This window comes from Aotus nancymaae, unplaced genomic scaffold, assembly GCF_030222135.1.
Source record: "Aotus nancymaae isolate 86718 unplaced genomic scaffold, 86718_ANA_hifiasm-v0.15.2.pri h1tg000007l, whole genome shotgun sequence".
Classification (NCBI taxonomy): Eukaryota; Metazoa; Chordata; class Mammalia; order Primates; family Aotidae; genus Aotus; species Aotus nancymaae.
This window is the reverse complement of record NW_026988418.1, coordinates 42,172,804-42,196,957: the sequence shown is the minus strand read 5'-3', so window position 1 is coordinate 42,196,957 and position 24,154 is coordinate 42,172,804.

The window sequence follows — 24,154 nt, the reverse complement described above, 5'->3', positions numbered from 1 at the left end:
TTCTTAAGGTGTGCAAGAAAATAGCTACTTTATTTTCAATTAATACAATCTTTCTCTTAAGCTCCTAACCTGTTGAATAGTGATGAAAGGAGTAAGGACTTAAAATGACAAGTGAGGATAGCCTTGACTTTTCAGGTTTAAACCAGTTGATTACATTTTTTATGCATAAAAATTCAGTATTTCAGAGTTTTTTTCCTATTCCACAGTAACTTAACCAAGGTACCAGTCAGCAAAAGAGATATCCTAAGACATCAGCTTCGGAAGTTCAAGATCATGGCCATTAGCCTCTGTTCATGGGCCTTGTATACCATGAGGTTTTCATTTGGACCACAAGATGTTAATCTTCTGCTCATTCTACACTTCTTCTACATAGAAACCCTATATGTGCAGGCTATGAAGAAACAGGACAGGTACTCTTTGATCATTTGCTTCAAGTTCATATGTATTAGCAAATGCTTGTCATGCTGGATACAGTACCAAAATAATGTGATGCTATTGAAGAAGAGTTTTGTTTTTTTCCGGGTTCCTCCATCTTAATCAAGATATTTCTCTCACAGACCACCTTGAGGATTCTCTTTGAGGGAAAAATTATACACCAGCACCTGTTTTTCTTCATTAAAATTTTCTCTCGGAATTCTTTTGCATCCAACTTAGACAAGTTTCTGCACTCTAGTTTGGCAGGAGAAATTTCTAGTACATCATAACCTCAGTTCTCTACCTGGCTTAGAATAAAACTGGCTATTCAAGCTTGACCCTATCAGAACTGGCTCTTGATATGTTAATGGAGCTTAAGGAATTTAGAAAATCCTCTTTTCTCTCAGTAATGCCTAGCTTTCCAGAATAATTGTCTAACAAAAGACAGAAATTCTTAGTGGCTTTAATGACTAATTTGACAGTCAAAATTTAGTAATGATTTTATTGCTCTAATTGGTACATCCATCTTTCTAAGGCTTAAGCCTCCTGGCTTGTCCTTACAAAAAGTCTATAGGGAAAAATTATTCAGGAGAAATACAAAATAAGTCTGGCAGATATTTTCCAAATATCCCACGATAGATACATGAATTGGCAATGAAAAACAAATTCCATTGCATAGAATTTATTTTTTATAAATAAATGCATGCCTAGGCTACTGAGTAAATGCAATTTCATAATTTAATTTTAATATCTTTAATTGAATAGAGTAACATCTTTGTAAAATTTCACTCCATTTTCTTATGATTGTAAAAGAGAGGTTACATTCACAAAATGCTGGTCCTACAGTGTCATAAGTATACTTAAGCCATATAAAACTAAAGATTTTGACCTTCTTTTTTAAAAATTCAGAACATTACATACATTCAGGCTTGTATTTCCTCATGGAACAATTAGCTGGAGCTGAGTAGTAGCTGGCAGCTCTCTATGGAATTATACTCTTGATTCATTACTGTCTTCTTCACTTTCTATTTTCTTTCTGACACAATAGCTAACTTATTTATTAAGGATAACTGCACGGCCTCTGTAGCCAAATGAGTCTCTAAACATATGTGAATTATATATGCAAACCTAAGAAACACATATTTGGATTGGGTAGGCTCTGAATTACCATCACCATCAACAATCCAAAGCCCAGAACACGCAAACTAATAAGCAACATCCTTTACTGGATGCCACCTGTGGCATGCTTATTCCCACTCTTCTAGAAGTTACATGGGCATTTACAATGGCCTATAGCCTTGACTTAATTCTGGCATTTCTCACATTTGTTGCCTTAAGACAGAACAAAGTCTTTAATAGCGTCTGATCCCCCTCCCTCAATATGAAGGTCAATAAGGCTGTTCCAGTCAGTCAGGCTTCTGTGAATCTGGGGTGCTAAAGAGAGGAGAGAGTAATAGATGCGATGTACAGACAAAGAGAACAAATAACAAATGGAATCCAACTGAAACAACTGAGGACAAAGTCATAAAAGTATGTGCACACAGGGATATAGAAATGAGATAAATCTGAGAAGGCCAAGAATACCTTGAAAGTCAGGAGAGAAGACAGAACAAAAGCAACAGACTAGACCAGTTCTAGATGTATACTGGAAGACATGGGGCTCGATTTTGATCTGCTACTGGTAACCGGAGGTAGAGTGAATCTGTGGGATGGAATAGACTGAACTAGAACCTGAAATTTGGTTTGGCACTGAAATGAGACAGTTAAAAACCTCTCTCTGACTTTATTTTCCAGATTGCAAATACCTCTGGATTTGTAAGAGAATTCCAACAATAAAGGGAAGTTAAAAAACTCTTCACAGTAGTATAGAGAGGCAATAAAATTAAAACATTTAAGGTGTATAATACTTAAATTTTGAATAACTAAATCTATGTCAAATTATAGACATTTCTACATAAAAGCAATAGTGTATTATATGGATATGCATTTTATTCAATAAATATTTTCTAATAACTTAAATTGTGTCAAATATAAAGGAGGAAAAGGGTCATTAAAGGCATAGAATAAGTTTCCTCTTAACAAGTTTAGAATCACTCTATTGGAAACCACACATATATTCTGATTAGGGAAATATGAAGCTTGCAGTAGCAATTTACCATTATTGCACACTTCTTTTTAAGTGCCAAGCAGTGTGTTGGATGCTGTAGTGAAATATCTTTTCTAATTCTCAAGGGAAGTGAAAAAGACATTATTGTGCGCATTAAACAAATAAGGGAACTGAAAAGTTTTTTTGACCCTGGACTATCTTGATAGCTTTCCCAAAGCTCATTTCCATATGACCCATAACCATTCTTCAGTACACTCTTTAAGCTATTTTCAAATTCATATTTCTAAACCATATCTCTGATTTTGTCACGTTTATTACTCCCCTATGGAAAACTTTAAACCTCTTAGGCTACCATTCAAAGTATTACAAGATCTTTTTTTAATACCATCAATAATTATCACCTACCTCTTCCCTTTAAAAACTCTAAATTTCAATCTATTCCAGCATTCTCTCCTGCCCAAACAGCTTGCACTTCTAGTAATTATGTATTTGATCCACTTTTATCCACTCAGAGAACTTTTCCCATTTTTTCTTAAGAACCAAAGATTATGCATTTTTCAAGTAAAGGAAAAAAATGAAATAATTTTCATAAAATCTTTCCCTTGATTCTTCAGGTTTTAAATAATTTATCTTTAGCATTGACACTTATCTCTGCCATGAACTCCTCCATAACTTAATCCATCCTCCTTTTGTGGTATGGTGTGGCCAAGAATCTGAGTATTTAGTAATTAATTGGTTTTGTGGCTGGAAGATGTGTAAGGAGAGAGACATTCAAAAATAAAAGATGTTGAGAGGGCTCCTAGAAAGTAGGTATTGGAATTCTAGGAAAACTCTGGCAAGAAATGATCATGACCACATATTTCTCTCTGAATTTAATGTTACTAAACTTTTTGGGATAGCCCAGGATGACCCTGCAATAGGCCTGAGCACAGGTAAGGGCAACAGAGCCCTTAAAATAAAACCATTGTGCAGTTCCTGAACTTTACCTAGAAGCTACACTGGTTTAAAAAAAAAAAAAAAGTATGGTAGTTCTGAATTTTTAAGAGGGCAGGTTTACTTTCTGGTAAGGTGACCAGGTAAGTGAATATAAACAGATATCACATTGGAAGAGCAGGCACAAATTTGGAAATTTAGGTTTAAACACCCTGAGACAGCATAGGCACTGATGTCTTTTTACTTTGCAATTTGAAGGAATTCTGCGGCAAGGACAGAGGCAGCAATCAGAACAGATAGCTGAAGGGGAAGAAACGTATCCTTTTCCTTCATCTAGATTCTTGGCCAGGTCTCCTTGTCGAAAGACAGATTAACAAAAGGAAAGCATAGAAATGTATTTAACTTAAGTTTTATGTGACTTGGGAGCCTTCATTAGTAAATGAAGATCCAAAGAAATAGTTAAACTGAGCATTTTTGTACTACATTTGATGACAAGTGGAAAGTTCTGGGAAAATGTAACAGAAATGAGTACGAGCTAAGTGTAGTAAACTGAAGGGCAGTTAGTAAGGCTTGTTTGTCAGGATTCCTGTCGGTGTACCTCTGGCTTTGAGGATAAAAAGTTTCCTCTCCGTCAGGTGTTGGGGGAGCACATCTCACATGAGGGACATAAGACCTACTACAGGGTAAGGTCAGAGTTTTTCCTTCCCCTGCCCATTCTCAAACCCCTTCAGCTTAAAATATTTAGTATGCCAAGGTGCTACATTTTGGGATAGAGTGTTCTGAGCCCCGTCATAGCTCAATACCATCTACCTTACAATGACATAGTCCAATAGTCAAGTAATGGAAAGCAAAGACACTCTTACAGAGGATAGGTTTTTTTTGTTTCGTTTTTGGAAAAGAAAAAAAAAAAGAAGATTGTAGAGACTCTCTAAACTCAAGAAGGTACACCTTAGTTCTACATTCAGCAGAATTGGACATACTGAGAAATGGCCCCTGGGACATGATAAGATACCCTGGAAACTTTTTAATTCTTAAGGGAAAGAGATCCAAATAAAAGGAATTGGACTTTAGATTTTTAATATGTACAGATATGTGCCTGAATGACAAAGTACATGAAATGGCATCTGGCTTTTCAAAGAGTCTCCATTTTTTTGCCCCTCACTGTTTGTAGAGTGTAAAAATGGCCCTAAATTCTTTCCCTGCTTACATTTATGACCTTAGAGTGTTACATTGCAGTTTGGTCAAGAGACAAATCTGGTTGACATTTAACATGTGTTAGCCAATCGGCAAATGTGACACAAGCAGAGAATACAAGGGTGCTTAAGCACTCCGCTGTTCTTTCTCTTATTTTCTTGGAACACTACAGAACATGAAAAAGCCTGAGCTAGCCAGCTGGAGGACACGACATCATGTGGAAAACAACTGAGGCCCCAGACTAAATCTAACTGCAAACATGTGAATAATCCCAGATCTAGATCAACTGAATCTAGTGCAAAATTGTCAATTCCTTGGAATGTAACCCAAGCACACAATTGTGAAGCACTAGGTTTTGGGGTGACTTATACGACAAAAGCCATTTGATATGGAGGTTTTTGAAAATAAACATTCAATTCATGCAATTATTTATGCACATACTTCATCTCTCCTTTTAGACATTAAGCGTTTTTGACAAGTTTTGTATCTTACGATACAATTCTTTCATTAAAACAAGCACAGTGATTTGCAACACAGAGTAAAATCTCAGGATTCAAAATCTGTTGTTCAGATAAATGTTGTTTGAGGAGAGAGAGGACAGAAATTAATATAGGTCCAGGCTGAAATGAGCATATTAGGCTCTATTTTGGCTCTGGTGATACTCCAGGAGTATTTTACACCTATCTTAGTCTGCGTAAATGAAGCTCCTTCTGATAACAGATGTCCAGTAGACTTTTCAAGATTACTCACGTAGCCTACCTGCTACATGTCCTAAAGAACTCTAAGAAGGATAATTTCTTCTCAGATGAAAGGGCATTTCTTTTCAGATGGCATAGAAAACACATGAATCCTGCCAATGTTGCTGCTCTTCACATCATTTTATGACTAAAACAGAGATAAGCATAAGAGATGTTCTGTTACTTGACCCATGAGTTGTCAGTACCCTGAGGTATCACCTACCTGTATGTTCCCTTTATTGCCTGCACAAACCAGTAAAGTCACTTGAAATTCTCCTCCTATTAGGACCACGAGGAAGAGAATTGACAGAAGAAAGCACTGTTTATAAAAATAAACTGAGGATTGCTGACCTAGTTTCTTCATTAAGATAATATCCCTTCAGCCTTTCTCTTAGTTGGCACAGCAAACACATGTGCACGTGCACACAGAGTCATACATGTGCTATCGTATTACTGGTCTGCATGTTTTCTTATTTATTTTACTTTTTTTTTTCTTAATGTAAGCTTACAAGTTGTTCAGATATGACTACCTCTAGCAATTATAGAAAAAATGTTTGATAGACTTTGAATCTATGTTATACTAACATGAATGCTGTTTTGGGGAAAACAATCAGCTGGGTTGCAAAAAAAATGGCATGATGGTCGTTTTCTAAAATGTATGACTTAAATTATTATTAATAACAACACGACAAGATAATTAACACCCTACACAGCATTTTTCATTTTAAGAGTACTTTAGGAATATTAATTGTATAACCTCTTCAACACCCCACTTTACAACTAGAAAAATCAAAGCAGAGGTTAAGTGATTTCTCAAAAGTAAAAATACCCAGCATAAAATTAAACAACATGCCCCTGATGTTTCTGCCTTAACCTTAGACCAATGAGTGATCTCTCTTTTCCCTTCTTATCTAGGATCAAGAAAACTGAGCATGGCATTAATGTAATACTCTACTGCCAGCTCATGTACTGAGTTATATTCAGGAAACACTTACTGAAAAGAGAGAAAAATGTAATGAAAAAAATCAGCCAGAAAGATAATTAATTGAAATTTGAGATTTCTCTATTCCATCTCTAATTTGTAAGTACAAAATAAATTCTTAACATATTTGTTGGTGGCAGAATCTGCTGTCCCCTCAACTCAGTGAAAGAGCAAACACTAATTAGTCAATAAAGTTAGGAAGAGGATGCAGATAAGGACAATACAGAGCACAAAAGTCACAAATATGACTATAGGCCAATTGATATGCAAAACTGACATAATGTTTCAGGTGATGTTATTCTGCAGAAAGGTACTAAGTAAACAATATTTGCAATTCACTTATCTATTATGTCTTTCTTTTAAAATACTACCTGACACGAGTTATTCTGTTCCATAGAATTGGCAATACATCAATTTTGGTTAATATCTAGCTTTTAATGAAAAGGCTTAGCTCTAGCTCTTAGGAACAAGTATGTTCAATTAGTCCTATTTATTGATAACAAAGGTAATATAAGCCTGTGTGGTGGTGATGTCATTTTTGCCGTATTGTACACATGCAACACATAAATGCAAACTGCAGGCTTTTTATGTTTTGCTTAAGAATTCTTTCCAAAAGCCACCATGTCATCATTAAGATATCAATAGAAAAATATATTTGAAACAGAAAAAGAGATGCTCTTAAATTCAGTGAATTAGAATCGGTTCAATGGCAAGATATGGAAATGAGGAAGTTCAAACAAAGTAGAACAGATGATAGAAACAATGTTAACACTAGGAATTATATTAATTAACTAGTGCTGACCTGGTGAAAATTGTGCTATCATTTGTAAATAAAGCAGCTTTATGTGATTAGGAAGTTGCTATTATAACAAAAATCTCTTAGTATCTTTACTAATTTAATTAAAATCATAGGAAATATATATTCAGCTCTTCAGAATTTCATTATCTTGAATCTTTAGGAGTTGCAATCACTGAGATATATCAATATTAATTTGAATAGAATATATAGACCATGCTGTTGCTAGCCCTCTGGTAGACTAAACGCCCTAGATGAATCTCCTCATGGAGACCAAAACCAGCATAAAAAATGCACAGAATCCAGAATTAATACGAACACAGGAGATCAAGAGAATTTCAAATAAACCTTAGATGACTCTGGTTTCCACTTTGACAGCTTTAAGGTAACTGAGACAGAGGATAAAGCCTTGAGCCCATTGAAGGTGAAAAGTCCTATAGAAAACCACCTCATAAATCTGAGAACCAAAAGAGCTATCTTATCAATATAAACAAGAAATAGACACATCATTCAGAAGGGAAACTCAAAAACAATGGTTTTTACTGGTAGGAAAAAAATAATCTACTCTAAAACTCTGTAACCAAAATTCAGGCCTCATCTGGTTTCGTATTTGAAATTCATGAAAATTTTGTGATCTGGAAAACCTCTCAATGGTTCCAAACCAAATTTAATACAGTATTAAAACACACGCACAAACACACACATACACACATTATAAACAATAGAGGCTTATTTCAAAATCAAAGACAATTTTGCATTTAAAATGATAAATATAATTTACCATTCTGATAAATTATGATAGGCAAACCATCTCGATCTTGTAGAAAGTGTTCAATACAATTAACATTCACTCCTGACAAAACTATCAGCTAATCAGGAGGAGGAAAAATACTTCCTTAAATGTGTAAAACAGAAATCCCCCACCCCCAGACCACAGACGGCTACTAGGCCTGTTAGGAACTGAGCCACACAGCAGAAGGTGAGTGGTAGGTGAGTGAGCATTACTGCCTGAGCTCCACCTCCGGTCAGAAAAGCAGCAGCATTAGATTCTCATAGGAGCGCAAACCCTATCGCGAACTAGGCATGCGAGGGATCTAGGTTGTGTGCTGCTTATGAGAATGCTTGATGATCTGAGGTGGAACACTTTCATCCTTAAACCATACCCTCGCCCCTGCAACACCCCTGTGAAAAAATTATCTTTCATGAAAGCCATTCCTGGTGCCAAAAAGGTTGGGGACTGATATTGTAAAAGATAATTGGAAAAAAAAAAATTATAACAAACATTATTACTGTCAAAACATTTAAAATCTTCATTAAGATCAAGAAAAATACTTTTTTATTCTGCTAATATAATTTCAATCAACAGGAAAATGAAGATTCTAGCTAGTTTAGCATTAAAAAAAGAAAGTACAAAATTGAAGGATAGAAAAGGAGAAACAAAATTCTATTTGTTGAAGATGATGCCGTGCTCGACATAGAAAGCTAAAAGTGTAGATAAATTATAAGCACTAATGATAAAAAAAATTTTAAAGTTCACAATATAATGGTCAATGTACAAAAGCTAGCTGAATTTCTATCTATTGTCAAAAATTAGAATACATAATTTAAAATATATATTATTCAATATATCTATTTTAACACATGGATAAACTAGAATAGCGATAATACATATCTAGGAATGAATCTAATCAAATATATTAGATCTTTTTATTTAGAAGATTATAAAATATTAGACAATAAATAAAACTTTAACAAATTGAGTAATATCCCTTAATTGCTTTTGAAAAAATTAATTCAATGTTGTAAAGATGTCCAATTTCACTATAAACAAAATAATTTCAGTAAGTTCAAATAAAATTTTCTGTCTTTTTCCATGTGTATGTGTGTGTGTGTTCCAGTCAATAGGGTGATTCTGAAAATCATATGGAAAGTATTGCCAAAACAACAATCTCAAAACAAAAATTTGAAGAGAAAAACAAGAATACAAGAAAAGAAAAAAACCAAGATGATAAAAAAACAAGATTAATTCTATAATAAATCAAAATTTATTATAAAGCTATATTAATTATGACACATGTTCTTAGACTACATAGTGAAAATAAAAAAGAATTAAAAATCTAAAAAACGGCCCATACAAATATAGATAAAATTTGTGTCAAAGCTATTGTCAGGGGTCAGTAGGGAAAGGATAGATTATGAAAATTTGGCATTGAGAAAGCTGGCTTTTCATATGATAAAACGTAAATTGGATTCCTACTTCAACAATACGTAATTTCAGGTGAATTGAAGAATGAAATGTAAAAGGCAAAACAATGAACTTTTACAAAAACTCTGTGAAGTAGAATATTTTAATATGCATAATAAAATCAATTTTTTAGGAAGATACAACACTCACATTATAAAGAAAATTTGAAAAACTAGAATATTATAAAATTAAGGAATTGTTATCATCTAAAGATCCCACAAAAGCATAAACACTTCCCAGGAGAAGACATTTCTAGCATATATAGCCGTAAACACTGTATCAATAAGAAAATTATAAAGAGCCCTTTAGAAAAATGAGCAAAAGATGAAAAAGTTTTTCTCAGATGATACACACATGGCTCATATTACATAAAAATATTCTCAATATTATTATCAGAAAAATTCAAATTAAAAATTTTAAATCATATATATTGAATGACAGTCAAAATTTAAAAGCTTGACTATATCATATTAGAAAGTACAAAGAGTCATGGGAATGCTCAAGCACAGTTGGTAGAAATTTTAAACTGTTCAATCATTTTCAAAAGGATTTTGACACTACTTAGTAAATTTGCTTTATGTTGTTTTGCTTTCGAGGTGGACTCTTGCTTTGTTGCCCAGGCTGGAGTGCAGTGCCTCAATCTCGGCCCACTGCAACCTCCACCTACCAGGCTCAAGCAATGCTCCTGCCTCAGCCTCCAGAGTAGCTAGGATTACAGGTGTGCACCACCACACCCAGCTAATTATTGTATTTTTTTAGTAGGGACTGGGTTTCACCACACTGGCCAGGCTGGCTTCAAATTCCTGAACTCAGGGGATCCACCTGCCTTGACCTTCCACATGCTGAGATTATAGGCATGAGTCACCATGCCCTGCCTCTACTTAGTATTTGAAAATGGGCATGCCCTATACTTCAAGCAGCCCGCTCTTGCAAAAATGTCATTGAGAAACACTCGAGTACATGCAGTAATAAACAGGTTTTTAAAAAGTGAACAGAATCATTATTTGTTACAGTAAATATTCCAACCCAAATGTCAACCAACAACAGAATGGACAAATATTTGTAACACATTGCTATAATGGGAAACTACACAGCTGGGAAAATGAATCAGTTACAAGAACTAGCAAGTCAGATGAATTTCACATACTTAATTCTGAGTTAAAGAAGTGGCAGAAAAGTGTATATGACATGGTTTATTTCATTTAAATTTCAAAACATACATAAAATGAAATTACATAGAGTGTGAAACTTTAGACAAAAGGAAATGAAGTTTTTAGTTACTTCTGGGAAGAAGGCTGGATGATAATATTGCGGAGGGGCACACAGAGGGCTTCTTAGATGCTGAGAAACTACTTTTGTAAACTGGTAGAGATGATGATTGGATGGAGAGATAGAGATTGGAGAGTTTGATTCTGCTACTATATTTTGAATCTGTGCATATCTTTTGGGTATAGAACATTTTAAACAAACAAAAGTACACATTAGACTTACGTCCATTAACGCAACATCTGTTAAGTACATTGGCTTTGACGCTAGATAAATTTGGATCCAGTTCTGGGTCAATCACTTACCACTTCTGTGATTTGGGGAATGTTTATTTAACATATCAAATCCTCTTTTCTTTATCTGTGAAATATAAGTATCTATTTCATAGAACTGTAAAGTTTGAGTAAGATAGTGTACGTAAAGTACTCAACACAGCACCTGCCAAAATAGTACTCATGATTAGATGATGGTTATTATCATCAACTCCATCCTACATGGAATAATTACAACATATAGACTCATAGTAGAGTTAGACAGAAGGAGATTCTAAAATCATACTACCTCTATCATCTCAGAGTTTGTACTGTCTCTGGTTCTCAGTTTTCTCACCTTTAAAATGGAGATGAGAATACTTAGCTCAATTGGTAAGATGTGGACTATTTGAAATCGTGTATATAAACTGCCCAGCAGAATGCTTGACACATGCTCAGTTTTCAGCAAGGGACAATTTCTATGTTAGCAGTATATTGCTGTTGTCAATAAAGCAGCTTAATAGTGGCTTTGTAATGTATCAGTTCAGCTAGGCTGAACTTCATTTCCTAAAAATCCCTTTTCCTGGTTTGCTCTTGGTAAATCTCCCACAAGAGAGATTCTTGTGGGAAATCTTGTGGGAGCGTGAAGTGAAGTTGCAGTCCTTTTGTAGCACACACACACATTGGCTTGCCTTAATGAGGTTTAATCCATGCCAGGCCAACTTGTGCTTGTGAGCTCTAGTTTGTTCTTGCACTCCTCCATTTTACATTCATCTTTCCTTTTCTGTTGCCTACCCCACAGTCTTCAAGGGCATCAGATGCACAGATGACAGCCATACGGAAACTGCTTAGCCAGCTACAACAATTGTGTAAGGTAAAATCCTTGTAACAAAATCCTTTATGTATCTGTATGTATGCATGTCTGTGTGTATACTTACACATATTATTAACTGTATGTACATGCATACATACAGTTAATAATATATGCATACATTTACTTATAAGTAGAACAATTAAGATATATAATTTGTTCATGTGTATATATATTTCAGTACTCTTGCTCTCTGACTGCTGACTGATTTATATGTTAGCTTTACAATCTGTGAATAATTGTTTTTACTGACATAGTAATAACTTATTTATTTCAGACTTTAAAAATAAGATTCAGTCCATGTTGGTAAAAAGCTATAGAGAAGAGGTACACAAAAATTCTGAGTAAAGATGTAGTTCAGGTGGGGCGGAATGAGCACTATTTCACCAACTCTGTAACGAAGAGGACACGTGCAAGTTTGGATGCAAATTTAAACTGCGAAGATCTTATACTGTTAATCATCCCAGAAGCATTCAGCAATATTATATTCAACCCTCTGTCTTGCACTGGGAAACACTTGGGATATATTCATGATCAGAAGAGGGTTTTCACTACAGCTACTACCATCGTTTACCTTCCTTAATGATGTTCCTTGTGCTAATCTTTAGCCATTTTCCCCGGGAGAACTAGGAATGGAAAGACAGAAATCTTTGAGAATCTAATATGTCTTTCATGCTGAAGACAAGTGATCTATCTCTAAAGTTGTCTTCCTCTTCTATATTCAGCATAAATAGAATTTGAAAAAAATCTAGTGACATGGTATGAGTCATATGAGTTGAGATATCATCAGTTCTTTGCCACAGTGTGGTATTTATTATGACATCTTAGAGCTGGACAAAGTAGTCAAACTAATTTGATCTCAACTCTTCATGTTTCAAATGAGGATCTATGGTTTAAAGAGATTATTGTCAAATTTGCCAAACCCACATAAGTATTTAGTGGCAAGTTTCTAAGGAGGATGAAGTTCTTGTGCAAACACAGGATGTCCAATGAGGTTTTTTCTTCCCTACAGGTTTTAAGAAATTCTGGAAGAACTAAACTTTTGGAAATTTTATAAAATACGATCAACAAATAATGCTATAGAGCTTCACATTTATTTTCCTGTCCTGAAGGAGGTAACATTGGCCTTGAAAATTGTTTTGCATTCCAACAGTTTTCAAGATGGAGAGGAGAAGCCTGGAAAAATTTAAATAACCCTGATGCTACTTACTTTCCAGTGTGTACAGTCCCATTGATGATCGTTGCCATGTTTGTGGTGGTTAGCCTGTGAATGCTGGCAGGAAATCAATGTGACCTCTTGTCTGGATCCCATGCTTCAGAGAATCTTCCCCCTTGATGGCTGAAGATTTAAGAACATCAATAAGTGCCTTTCTACTCTCTGAATATTTTCCTTTTTTATGACTTGAATCAAAATATTCTCGCTTTTTAGGAATACTTCTTTTTTTAGATTGTGAACTAAATTGGGAAGGTGTTAATGAGGCCATGGTTAGAAATGTTATTCCCATCCGGGATGGGACAGTCTCTCATAACTAAAAACTGAATTCTAAACTTTGTCAAGTTGTAATATTGGGGTTCAGGGGTTCAGGGTGCCCTTAGCTCCCCTGAGAGTGTTTCTCCAGGTTCTTGGCCTCCTGCCCTCTCAAGAATGAGAGAGGGGACCACGGTGCAGTGCGCAGTAAATGTAGTACTCAAAAGCGTTTGTAGAAAGTGGTTTATTTAAAGAGAGAGAGAGAGAGAGAGAGAAACAGGAGAAGGAGAGAGAAAGAAACAGCTAACTCTCACACTGAGTGAGATAATCTAGAAAGATGGAATCCAGGAGACAAAAGCAGCTTCCACACTGAGTGGAAGGGAATAGAGAGAGATGGAGTTTAGGAGGGGAAGACAGGCTTCCACAAGAGAGTGTGGAAGGGGACTCCAGAGGGAAAATCCAGGAGAGAGAAAGATGGCTTCCATGAAGGGAGTGTTCATGGAAGGGGATCCAAACATGGAGTCTGAAGGGGAGTGGAAGAAGGGGCCTTTTAACCTGGGAGGAACCCCCACCTTCTCTAAGACCCCTGGCCAATGAAAGGAGTTCCTTAGAACTTCCACTGGAGTGACTGATTCTTAGTTTCTTCCCGTGCCCGAGAAATTCAAACTCAACCATTAAATCTCCCCGATGGAGAGAGATGAGAGGGGGCATGGCACTAGGAAGTTCTTGCCCTTAAAACTACGCCCCCTTGTGGACCTGGAAGGATAACACCTTCCCTCATTACCTGGCTCTGAACCGGAAAGCCCAACTTCTGCTAGAACACAGGTGTCCATCCTCTTTAACTACTTCCTGCCGAAATGGGGCATAGAAGGGGCCCTGCAGTTGAGGTTTCCTCCAGAGGGGAGCCTTTCAGGAGTGCAGGTTGATCTAGAGGTCTACGATAGAGCCCACAAGCCAAGGACATCCAGGGTTCCAGCAGCAGGATTATTTGTGACCTTATGGTTCTATAAGAAATGAATGTGACAATGTGGTCAAAGATGAAAAGCCCAGAGGCTAGCAAATATAGAATGGTTATAAATGAGCCTCAGAGAGAACAGAGCCAGGTTCTTGAAGGTCTTTAGCCCTTTTTTTGATTGATTCCTGAGTTCTATGTTCAAAACAACACTTAACTGATTTACAAGATAGCAGCAATTTTCCTAGGAAGAGACAGGTTCCTTTCCCACTATGAAAAGGATAATCGGAGTTCGAGAGACAGCAAAGTTGAGGGTTATAGTCCTATTAATGCCAGGATATAAATTAGACTTATGAGTGGTTACTTCCCTGAGGATCTTATTGGAAAAGAGACGTAGATTTTCTTTTTTTTGCCCTATACTTTAGTCCATATCCAGTCCCTTTAAGTTTTTTTTTTTTTAGGTATTTCCACTTGGAAAAATGTGTCTTCCTATGAAAAACCACACTTAGTGCCCAGAACCAAATGTTTCTGAAATATTAACTTGGCATTATATTTTAGGTATATCGTGGGTTAAAAACACACTTAACAGGCTTTTGTGTGCTGGCTTGGGAGCTTTATTATCCATTTATTTCATCATTTAGTCATGCCTTTTAAAAAAAAAGCACAATACAATTTCCCTATGGGGAAATATATTCCAAGCTCCAAAAATGTAATTTACACATAACTTTTGTGACATGCTCTGTTCATTGGATGTCTCTATGCATCCATTATATCTTTTTTTTTTTTTAGGAAGAAAGAAAAAGAGAAAGAAAAAAAAGAATGAAGTAGAGGAAGAAAAAGGAAGAGAAAGAGGGAGAGAGAACGGGAGTATTGCTTTATTGCCCAGGCTAGAATGCAGTCTAGAAATGGGTATTGAAAACCTCTTTTATGCCAATAATTGTGGTTAGCAATGGAGACAGGAAGGAATAAGGGAAGAAAATAACAAACGAGCAGCCAAGAGAGATGAAGGGTTGTCTCCTGAAACTTCAGGCTGTGGAATGGAGGGTCTATGACTTTCCTTCAGTAGATAGCCAAGGCTTCAGCCAAGTATTATGAATCCATGAGTTAATTTCCACTACCTTATCTGTTGTTGGAGTAGACACAATGATCGAAAATGGTCCTTCCCAGGATGGGCCTAGAGAGGGAGAGTCTGAGGGGAGAGAATTAACAAGCAACAAGTCTCCAGGGCAGGAGAGAAATACTGAGAAGGCCATGCAGTGTCCAGGAGAAGATTAACTTCCTGAACCTCTATGGTCAGCTTTACCTAGGGCTCTGTGAGGGTGATGGCTCGTGCTGGCACTTGCTCCAGGAAGCCTCAGTCCTGCCATTGGGTCATCTGGTCAGATACCTCAGGCCCTGGGAAACTTCTTCCCCTGGGACAGAGTGCTTTCCAGTGATTCCCTTGGCACAGAGGGCATGGATGAGATGGTGGTCCATTTTTGGGGGACAATTTCTTATAAAATGTCCCTTCAGACCATATTGGTAGCAAGTTTTGGCAGACTGGTGGCTAACCCAAGCCTTTCCCTCATTTGAGCCCCTACGGTCTGCTTGCCTGAAAGCCATGACTAAGGCTAATCTCCCCTGTTCCCTTCAGCCTGTTCCTCCTGGCCTCTATTATAAAACATCGAGGTTGCCTGGTTTGGTAATGATTCTAGGATCTGCTCTGACCCCAAAGCCAGCTTCTGGAGCTTCCTCCTGATATCTGCTGCTGAATAAGTAATAAACTTGTCTTTTAGTATTAACTGACCCTCAGTGAAGTCTGGTGATGGGGGTGTACTTTCTTAAGGCCTCCTGTAATCACCCAAGGAAAGCTGTTGGATTGTCTTCTCTTCCCTTTGGGGACTACATTTTCCACTCAGCAGAGGATAATTTGGCCACTCTGTTTGGCAGAGGAAAATAAGTCACTTCTTCCTTAAAGACTGTGTGTTAAATTGGTCCCAATTTTCCAGTATACACTTTAATGGGGACTTGAGCTTGGGAATAGAAGCACCCATCTGAAATCGAACACAAGGGATGCCTGCATCCCCGGTTAAAGAAATTACAGCCCCAGGTAAAATGGTACTGAAATGAAATGTCTTTCAGTCAGTACCCTGAAATTTCGCATGTCCAAGATGCGTGATCCATCTTATCAGAGGGCCTCCTATGTGCTGGATTTCAATCACGACCTACCAGCACCATAGGACCACTCTCACTGCCTGCATGACCTCCAGTGATTGCCATAGCAGCACAGAACAACAGCAGCTATTGGGTTGAGTAGTCATGTACCAATGAGCCCCAAGGAGGCCTGTGAGGCTCAGGTGATGGGTACCAATATTTCCCAGCAAAAGTCCAGTTTACACAGTCCAATTTATAAAACTGCCCCAGAAGGATAAACTTCTAGGGAGGAACCATTAGAGTACACAGTTCAAAGAAGGCAGGCCACATGGCTGAGACTGGAACAATACCCTCAGGACCGAGGCCTCCTCTCTCCTAACCCGTCTTCCCTTGTAGGAAAATGCCTTTAGGGATGCGAGAGCTGCCATTAACTATTTGGGCCCTGGAACCAGTTTAACTATAATCTTCTAGATGGAAAAGTTTTGCTGTAGAGAGAACCAATCCTAAGCAAGACAAATTATACACCAAACACAAAGTCCCATAGCCTTCAGCTTCTGAATTTCCCCAAAAGGCTCCACCAAGTCAAGACAGACTCCACCAAGGATTTGAACCAGCAACCTTGCAGTTGCAGGCTCTACACTTGAACCAACTGTGCAAATAGGCCACTTATGCTGAGAGAAGGCAGAAACTTTCTTAAGCCGTTATTTTGAATGAGACTGCGGCACCCTGAGGTGGTGTGGCCTGCCTAAAAGCCGGGCGGGGCTGACGGCCAGCAGCTGCTCCGCCGCTTCCTTTCTCTCAGAGCCGCACCGGCAGAGTAAAAAAGCCGCTTGCCCTGTCAGTTTAAAAGCAGTGTTCACAGCCACTGCTGGGCCCCCCGCGAGTTCCCCCGCCCTCACGGCTTTCAGTCGCCATGTTGACCGCGCCAGAACCACTTGCAGCCTGGGCCACTTCCTGAGCTACTGCTCACACAGGGACCAGTGGCTGGCAGGCAAACGCCCTGGGGAGCCTTTTTACCCTGCTACCTGGGACTGGGGAATGCCAGAGAGGCCTGCCAGAGCCATGCGCCAGGCTGCCACACACCCCCGGTCCCCCCACAGGCTCCGGTTGTACCTCGCCCCTCCCCGCTGTTTTCTCCAGCCCCTGGCTGCACGCTCGGTTCCGCCTCTGGGGCTGGGCTGTTCCTGACCAGCTAGGAGAGAAAGGTCCCGGGGCAGTGCTCACCGGCTCCACCTCACAGGTTCCCTCAGGTTTTCGTCCCAGAGATAATATCCAAAGAATCGAGAAGGGGATGGAAAGCAGAGAGAGAGCTTGAAGGTAAAATAACTGCACTTTTAATTCTGGCTGGGCTGCATGGCTTAAGAGGGGCTGGGTCATGCCTCTGAGGCGCCGCTGGCTCAGGTTTCCCGCAGCCCTGCGTGGCTGCAGCCGCTTCAGGTGTTCTTAAAGAGACAGGACAGAATGGCGCCGGTTTTACTCACGATTTTGAAGTCTTCTTTTCTGGCTATACTATACCTCTGTCCTGGCCGTACCCCTCTTCAGCTGTACCCCTCTTCAGCTGTACCCCTCTTCTGGTGTACCCCTCTCCAGGTGTACCCCTCTCCTGGCTGGCTCCCAAAATGTAATATTGGGGTTCAGGGGTTCAGGGTGCCTTTAGCTCCCCTGAGAGGACATTTCTCCAGGTTCTTGGCCTCCTGCCCTCTCAAGAATGAGAGAGGTGTCCACGGCACAGTGCACAGTAAATGCCGGTCTCAAAAACATTTGTGGAAAGTGGTTTATTTAGAGAGAGAGAGATGTGAGAGAATCCAGAAAGATGGAATCCAGGAGAAGAAAGCAGCTTCCACACTGAGTGGAAGGGAGTAGAGAGAGATGGAGTTTAGGAGGGGAAGACAGACTTCCACAAAGGGAGTATTTGTGGAAGGGGTCCAAACATGGAGTCTGAGGGGTGTGGAAGAAGGGGACTTTTAACCTGGTAGGAACCCCCACATTCTCTAAGACCCCTGGCCAATGAAAGGAGTTCCTTAGAACTTCCACTGGAGTGATTGACTCTTAGTTTCTTCCTGTGCCTGCGAAATTCAAACTAAACCATTAAATCTCCCGGATGGAGAGAGATGGGAGGGGGTAATGTCACTAGGAAGTTCTTGCCCTTAAAACTACGCCCCCTTGTGGATCTGGAAAGAGAAGACCTTCCCTCAAAGTCATATACAAAATAAGTATCTTGGCCAGGCATGGTGGCTCACGCCTGTAATCCCAGCATTCTGGGAGACCAAGGTGGGCGGATCATGAGGTCAGGAGTTTGAGAGCAGCCTGGCCAATATGGTGAACCCCCGTATCTACTAAAAATACAAAAATTAGCCTGGCGTGTTGGCATACACCTGTAATCCCAACTACTCGGGAGGCTGAGGCAGAAGAATTACTTGAACCCAGGAGGCAGAGGTTGCAGTGAGCCAAGATGCGCCACTGCACTCTAGCCTAGATGACAGAGCGAGACTCAGTCTCAAGACAAAAAAAAAAAAATCTCTGAAATATGTTTAAGGATGGCTTAAATTCATTCATGGATTTAAGTAATGGAGTAAATTCATTCTCCCCTTTGAAAACAAATATGCACTCTTTCTCATGCCTTACCACAACTTTCTCACCTTCCCTCCTCCCCCACCCCCACTACAGATAGACTCACAGGCACACACACACTCCCCAGTTATTTATGCATATGGTCAGGGGAAAATAGTTGAGTATAGTACCAGGTAGGTAGTGTTGGTTGTAATTGTTGGTGCAAGAAGAACTTTGATGCTGGCTAGAATGACATTTAAGTCCTTATTCATAAATCTACAAGCTGCGTGACCATAGCAGGTGACCTAAGTTAAGCATTAGTTTTTTTAGGTTTAGAATGGAAATAGTAATACTACCTATATCAGAGAATTGCAGCAAGAGTCAAATGAGGTAGTTTGTATAATGTACATAGCATAGTGCTTTACATATTCGAACCAGTAAATATTTGTTTAATAACATGTTTTGAAAAATAAGTAATATCTAAGTCAGCATTCAAACTCCTATTTCCTTAGTGGATTTTCTTGAATTATTTTTTATTTTCTTCAATTGATAGATTAATGTGTAGGTTTACTGAAGAGGTGACTTTGAGATTTTTCAAAGAATACTTAAAAAAAAATAACTTCTTTAATTGGATATCTTATCTACTTGATCTCCTTATTTATGAAATAAAGGCTTGAGAGAAAATTATTTTTAATTTCCTTTATAGAGTCAAATTATCTTTTTTCATTATTATATGACTTGTTCCTCACCTGGTGCAGACTCATTACCTTAACCAATAAATTGGTACAGGAAAGACACACTGGTATAAAGAGAATGCACATTGTTGGTAGGAGAAATGGAGGTAAAGAATATAAGAGAAATAGAGCAATAAATATGTTAGCATTAGGAGGTTAAAAAAAGAGAACCTGGAATTTCAAGATGAGAACTCAGAAAGAAAATGGTCTTTCTAAGAAGGAAAATCTAGGATTATTAAAGTAGCTAGTCAATCAATTTCAGGAAAGGCAAGGTGGAGGAAGTAGAATGAGCTTAGATTTCAGCCTTTGTTTTCTTCATAAAATAGGAGGCAAAGTGTTTGGGATGGAATCTGAAAAACAGGATGAGAAGTTAGAGAAGATCTCAAAGAGTTTTGTGGAAAATAAACTATGATACAGACAAGTATAGTGCAAAAGTGAAGAAGGAACTAAGCAAGGTCAAAGAAGCTGAATTTGGGCTCAACCTCATCAGAGTGACTGGCTCTTTTGGAATGCAAGGTTTAGAAGCCTAAACAAGAACAGGAAAGTTTTGGAGTTTTCAGAGTTGAGAATCCCTGTAATGTCAGTAACAAACAGTAAATGTGGCAAGAGACTTAGGATCTGAGGTCAGGAGCACAGACATCCTAATAGAAATGTTTATATTTTGTGATTTATTCAGCTGGAAGCTTAGCTGATTCAACTTCATATATATCATGACAACATGGATGCTCAATTGGAGAATGCTCTCTCAAAGAATCAGTTTCCAATTCTATCACTATACACTGAGAGAAACCCAAGTGAAATCATTATAAATGTACTGCCTGTTTCTCCCTCCTATTCTGAAGTATGCTATTATTTTGACATTGTGATGTATGTGTATGTGTTTATAACTACCTACTTTAGTTTGCTAAGGCTGCCCTAAAAACAGTACAACAAATTGGGTAGCTTAAACAATAGAAATCTATTTTCTCTTGTAAACCAAAACATATCTGAGACAGGTTTCAATCAGCTTAGAAGTTTGTTTTGCCAAGGTTAAGGACATGCCTGTGACACACGCTCAGAAGATCCTGAGAACACATGCCCAAGGTGGTCATGCCACAGCTTGGTTTTTAGGGAGACATAAGGCATCAATCAATACATGCAAGATATATAGCTTTACATTGTCAGTCTGTTAAGACAGGTCAATTTGAAGGGGCAGGGGAAGGTTGGCGAGTTCTAGGTTGTAGGCGGGTACAAAGATTTCCTGATTGGCAATTGTTTGAAAGAGTTTATCTAAAGATCTGGAATCAATAGAAGTGAGTGTCTGGGTTAAGATAAAAGATTGTGGAGATCAGGATTTATATTATGCAGATGTAGCAAGTCTCCAAGTAGCAGGCTTCAGACAGAATATATTGTAAATGTTTCTTATCAGACTTATAAAGGTGCCAGACTCTTACTTAATTCTCTCCTGGATCAGGGAAAAAATCCGGAAAAGGAAGGAAAAAGGGAAGAGACACCTTTGCAGGACTGTTTCAAAATATGTCAAAGAAAATATTTTGGGGTAAAATAATTTGATTTCTTTTTGGGACTTCATCTATCATATCAGCATCTGATTGCCACAAAGAGTCTGCTTTGTCATTCTTAAGGTCTGTTTTAATGTTAAATGCTGGCCAGCTATGCCTGCAATTAAAAAAAAAACAAAAAAACAGTAGAGTATAATGTGGTATGTCTGACCCCCATTAACCTGATCTAGTTAACCTGAACTAATTTTTCAGGTTAACTTAGGAATGCCCTTGGCCAAGAGGAGGGGGATCTATTCAATTGGTTGGGGGCTTAGAATTTTAGTTTCAACTTACAGTCAGTTCTGGTAGCTAAATGTGGTTTCTTCAATTGACTGTAAGGGATAATATGTCCCATGTCTCTCTCTATCTTCTGGTAGTTTTCAGGCAATCTTTGGTGTTCTTTGGCTTCTACACATATCACTGTAATCTATGCTTTCATGTTCACACGGCATTCTCCCTATGCTCATTCATGTCTGTGTCCAAATTTCTCTTTTTATAAGGACACCTGTCATATTGGACTAGGGGGTTATCCTACTCCAGTATACCTCATTTTAACTAATGATATCTACCAAGTCCTTATGTCCAAAGAAGATCCCATTTTGAGGCACTAAAGGTTAGGGCTTCAACATGTATACTTTTGGAAAACACAATTCAACCCATAACACTATCCATATACTCATATCTCTATATAAATTTACATCTACATCTATATCTTTCTATATATCTATCTAGTTTATGTCTCTCTGTCTAAAGTACATATATGATTTTCTTTTTTTTAATGGAATTATTTATTTTTTTTTAATTTTTATTTTAAGTTTAGGGGTACATATGAGGGCTTGTTACATAAACACATGGTTCATTGTACATACTATTATGTCATCCATGTACCCAATAGTTATCTTTTCTGATCCTCTCCCTAATTCAACCCTCCCCCATCAAGTAGACCCTAGTGTCTGTTATTTTCTTCTTTGTGTCCATCATCATTTAGCTCCCCAGTTATAAGCGAGAACATGCAGTATTTGATTTTCTGTTCTTGTGTTAGTTTGCTAAGGATGATAGGCTCTAGCACCAACCATGCTCCCAAAAAAGACATGATCTTGTTCTTTTTTATGACTGTATATGTACCACATTTTCTGTATCCAATCTGTCATTGATAGGCACTTAGGTGTCTTTGCCATTGTGAATAGTGCTGCAATGAACATTTGCATGCATGTGTCTTTACGGTAGAATGCTTTACATTCCTCTAGGTATATACCTAGTAAGTGGATTGCTCTGTAGAATGGTAGTTCTGCTTTTAGGTCTTTAGGAAATTGCCATGCCTGCTTTCCACAATGGTTGAACTAATTTACACTCTCACCAACAGTGTATACGGGTTTCCTTTTTTCTGCATCCTCACCAGCATCTGTTTTTTGTTGTTTCTTGTTTTTTTGTTTTGTTTTGTTTTGTTTTTCACTTTTTTATAATAGCCATTCTGACTAGTGTGAAATGGTATCTTATTTTGGTTTTAATTTGCATTTCTCTAATGATCAGTGATATCGAGCTTTTTTTCACATGATTGCTGGCTGCATGTATGTCTTCTTTTGAGAAGAGTCTGTTCATGTCCTTTGCCCACTTTTTAAAGTTTTTATTTTTTTCTCGTTAAGTTTGTTTAACAAGAATGTTGAATGTTGGTCTTTCTAGCAAGGTTGGGGAAGTTCTCATGGATAATATCCTGAAATGTTTTCCAAATTGTTTCCATTTTCCCCAACTCTTTCAGGAATATCAATCAGTCATAGATTTGGTCTCTTTACATGATCCCATATTTCTTGGAGGTTTTGTTTGTTCTTTTTTATCCTTTTTTCTTTATTCTTGTTTGCCTGTCTTATTTCAGAAACATAGTCTTCAAGCTCTGAGTTCCTTTCCTCTGCTTGGTCTATTCTGCTATTAATACTTAAAATTGCGTTATGAAATTATTGTATGGTGTTTTTCGGCTCTGTCCTGGGTATTTTGTTTGTTAGCACCTGCAATGTTTTATCATGATTTTTCGCTTTCTTGCATTGAATTAGAACATGCTCCTTTAATTCAGTGAAGTTTGTTTTTATCCACTCTATTAGTCCATTTCGCACTGCTGATAAAGACATACCTAAAATTGAGCAATTTACAAAAAAAATGAAGTTTAATTGGACTTTCAGCTCCACATGGCTGGGGAGGCCTCACAATCATGGTGGAAAGTGAAAGGCATGACTCACATGGCAGCAGACAAGGGAAGCAAGCTTGTGCAGGGAAACTCCCCTTTATAAAACCATCATGAGACTTATTTGCTATCATGAGAACTGCATGGGAAAGACCTGACCTCATGATTCAGTTACCTCCCACTGGGTCCCTGCCACAACGTGTGGAAATTCAAGATGAGATTTGGATGGGGAAACAGCCAAACCATATCATCCACATTCTGAGATCTACTTCTGTTTAAGCCACATCAGCCTCAGTCCCATTCTGAACTCTTGCTGGAGAGGTGATGTGGTCATTTGGAAGAGAGAGGGCACTCTGGCTTTTTGACTTGTCAGAGTTCTTGCACAGATTCTTTTTCATCTTTGTTGGCTTACCTACCTTCATTTTGAGGTTTCTGACCTTTGGATGAGTTTTTCTTGTTGTTGCTGTTTTGGGTTTTCTTTTGGCAGTCTGGCCACTTTGCTATGGGCTGCTGCAATTTGTCGGGCATCTGCTCCAGTCCCTAGTCATCTCAGATTTTCCAGTACCTGGAGGTATCACCACTAAAAACTGCAAAACCCCAAAGATGGCAGCCTGCCCCTTCCTCTGGGAGCTCTGTCCCAGAGGTGTACATACCTGTTGCCAGCTAGAACGTACCTGGTTGGAAGGTCTCACCCAGCAACCAGGGGTAACAGGATCAGAAAACCACTTAAAGAAGAAATCTAGCCTCACTTTAGTAGAACAGCATGTTTTTGCTGGGGTACCATTTCTGTCCCTACCTCCTGCCATTCCC